We start from the raw sequence: 3460 nt of genomic DNA, 5'->3' as shown, positions 1-3460 counted from the left end.
GATGGTTCAATATCCATAAGGTAAAAACATCATAAATCATATAAATGGGCTCAAAGAAAAGAACCACATTGTCATCTCAATAGATGCACAGAAGGCCTTTGACAAAATTCAACATGTGTTTAGGTTCAAAGTCTTAGAAGGAATTGGACTGGAGGGAACATACCTCAACATACTTAAAGTCATATATTGTGACTCTTTCCATGTATTTATTGCTAGTTAGCTGTCCATCCTCTCTCTCCTTAAGATATGATGGAAATGTTGGCATCTTTCCTGGGTAAGTCCTGTGGTGCCCACTGCATCTTGACTCTCCCAGCCTCATTAATAAGCAAGAGAAGGAAATTAAAGGAGCAATAATTAGAAAAGAAGAGAGCAAATTATCCCTTTTTGCAGATGATATGATATTATATCTAAGAGATGCCAAAAATTCCACCAGAAAACTCCTAGAAATATTAACACATTCAGTAAAGTGTCAGGTTACAAAATTAACCTACGAAAGTCTGTAGCCTTTCTCTACATAACAAGCAATAATGCCAGACAGGAGAGACCTTCTTTTGAGTTGTTTGCAAGGGTGACAAAAGGGACTCCCAAATAGTAACCCAGCATAGAACTGGGAAAATGAACAGCAGAAATTAATCTTATCTAAAGGAGTATTGACAAGTGATTGCTGCTAGATGAGAAACAGCTGACCCACCTAAAACAAAGACCTCTAGATAAGCTGACTAGATTCACCAGAAGGGCAAGCAGTGGGGATTGGCTGGGGTGCCAACAACATAGCAGACAGTAGCAGAGATATTAGAGTATAAGGGCTCTAGTGGGGGGAGGGAGGCTATGGGAGGGTGCCATCTAAGAAGTGGGTGTATAGTTGAATAAGATGGTTTGGGAAGTTCTGTGTGATATACACACACATAAAATTTTTTTAATGTATTATATTTGTGGAGGAAGCATCGAAATTTACGTCATGCTAATTAGTAGAAGTGATAAACATTAACATTGAAATCTACCCGATGACTTCATAGACATGCACAGGCACCAAGAATCCAAGTACAACCGATTATGACTAGTAATAATCAGATGCATACAGACTAGAGATGCATGCACCAACATCTCAGTGTTAGTAGCAGAAACAATGAGTCTTTCTGTAAGGAACAATATATTCTAAAATGAAATGGAGATCTTTTTTAAAGGTTAAAAAACTCTTCAATTTTACATCTATTAATTTAACTGTGAACCTAGAAACTTGCAGCCACTTGTGAAAGAGATGTACTCTTGCTCTGGAGCGTGTTACTGAATATGTTAAATCTGTAGTGAAATGCTTCTTCTAATCATGCGGTTATTAAAATTTTTTTTAAATAATTTTAAAAAACCAAGAAAAAGACAAGAAAAAAAATACTAGTTTATTATCATTTTCATTCTAATGTCTCTTTCCCCAAGAAAGACCCATTCCTTTCTGTTTAGGATTTTATTTTATTATGTTTATTTTATGTGTATGTGTATATTTCCAGCATGTGGGTAAGCGCACCTGTCATGCAAAGATGGAAGGACCTCCCATGCTCATGGACTGGAAGAATTAATATTGTGTAAAATGACCATCCTACCAAAAGCCATTTTTAGATTCAATGCAGTGCCAATCAAAGTCCCCATGACATTTTTCACAGAATTGGAGAAAACCATCCTAAGATTCATATGGAAACACAAAAGACCCCAGATAGCCAAAACAACCCTGAGCACTAAGAACAATGCTGGGGGGATTACTATACCAGATTTTACGCTGTATTACAGAGCTATAGTCATAAAAACAACACAGTGCTGGCACAAAAATAGACCCATAGATCAATGGAACAAAATTGAAGACACAAATATGAGTACCTGCAATTTTAGCCACTTGATATTTGACAAAGGGACCAAGAACATTCACTGGGGGAAAGACAGCATGTTCAGCAAATGGTGCTGGCAAAACTGGATCTCCACCTGTAGAAGAATGAAACTAAACCCCTATCTTTCACCTTGCACAAAAGTCAATTCCAAATGGATCAGAGACCTCAATGTAAAGCCTTAAACTCTGAAACTGTTAGAAGAAAACATTGGGAAAAACCTACAAGATACAGGTGTAGGAAAGGATTTTCAAAACCGGACATCTATTGCTCAGGAAACAAGGGCAAGAATTAACAAATGGGACCTCATTAAACTAAAAAGCTTCTGTACCTCAAAGGAGGCAACCAGGGAAGTGAACAGAATACCCACAGAATGGGAGAAAATCTTCACCAGCAACACACCTGACAGAAGTTTAATATCCAGAATATATAACGAACTCAAAAAACATAGAATCAAGATAAGAAGTAATCCAATTAAAAGATGGGCTAAGGAGATGAACAGAGAGGTCTCAAAAGAAGAAGTAAAGATGGCTAAGAAGCATCTTAAAACATGTTCAACATCACTAATAATTAGGGAAATGTGAATTAAAACCACTTTAAGATTTCATCTTACCCCAGTAAGACTGGCTAAGATCAAGAGAACAAATGATAGCAAATGTTGGAGAGGATGTGGGGAGAGAGGAGCACTCATCCACTGTTGGTGGGGATGCAAACTTGTTCAACCCCTATGGAAGGCAGTGTGGAGAACTCTTAAAAAACTCCAAAAGAACCTACCATTTGACCCAGTTATACCACTCCTTGGCATATACCCAAAGAACTCATCCTATTCCAGAGACACTTACTTGTACATCCATGTTTGTTGCTGCTCTTTTCACAATAGCTAAGAGATGGAAGCAATCTAAGTGTCCCTCAATTGATGAGTGGATAATGAAAATGTGGTTCATTTATACAATGGAGTTTTAATCAGCAGTAAAGAAAGATGAAACCATGAAATTTGCAGGTAAATGGATGGAAATAGAAACTGTTATACTAAGTGAAGTAACACAGACTCAGAAAGAAAATCAATGTATGTTATCCCTCACAAGTGGATCCTAGAACCAAATCCTGATAAGTGAGTACGTATCCAGACATAACTACAGGAACCAGGATAATGGAAAGGAACCAGGGAGGTAAAGGAAAAGAAAGAACCTGAAAGAGAAGAACAGTAGGAAACAGGCCTTAATAAAGGAGATATGGATAAAAATAGGGTTAGTTTAAGGGAGCGGGTAGAGAAGGGTATACAAGGAACCTACAGGGTAAAGGGAAAGAAGGAGCTCAAGAGAGGTAAGACCATAGGAGAAGGGTATCATTAAGGGAGAAAGAGGGAAAATGGGGGGAACTTAATTGGGAAAACCATGATGAAGGGATTAGAAAATGTGAGATAAATAATGCCTAGCTAGTTTTAAAAACCAGAGGGAACCATATTAGTCCAACAACCCACTGACAAATTACACATACCAGATCAAGAAATACATGTCTAAGTAAGTTTTATCTGAGAACAACTGGTCTTTTCCCAAGATTTATCTACATGGCACACCGTAATTAAAAGT

This window comes from Nannospalax galili, unplaced genomic scaffold (assembly GCF_000622305.1).
Source record: "Nannospalax galili isolate Female #2095 unplaced genomic scaffold, S.galili_v1.0 scaffold846, whole genome shotgun sequence".
NCBI lineage: Eukaryota > Metazoa > Chordata > Mammalia > Rodentia > Spalacidae > Nannospalax > Nannospalax galili.
Note: the sequence above shows the minus strand (reverse complement) of the source record.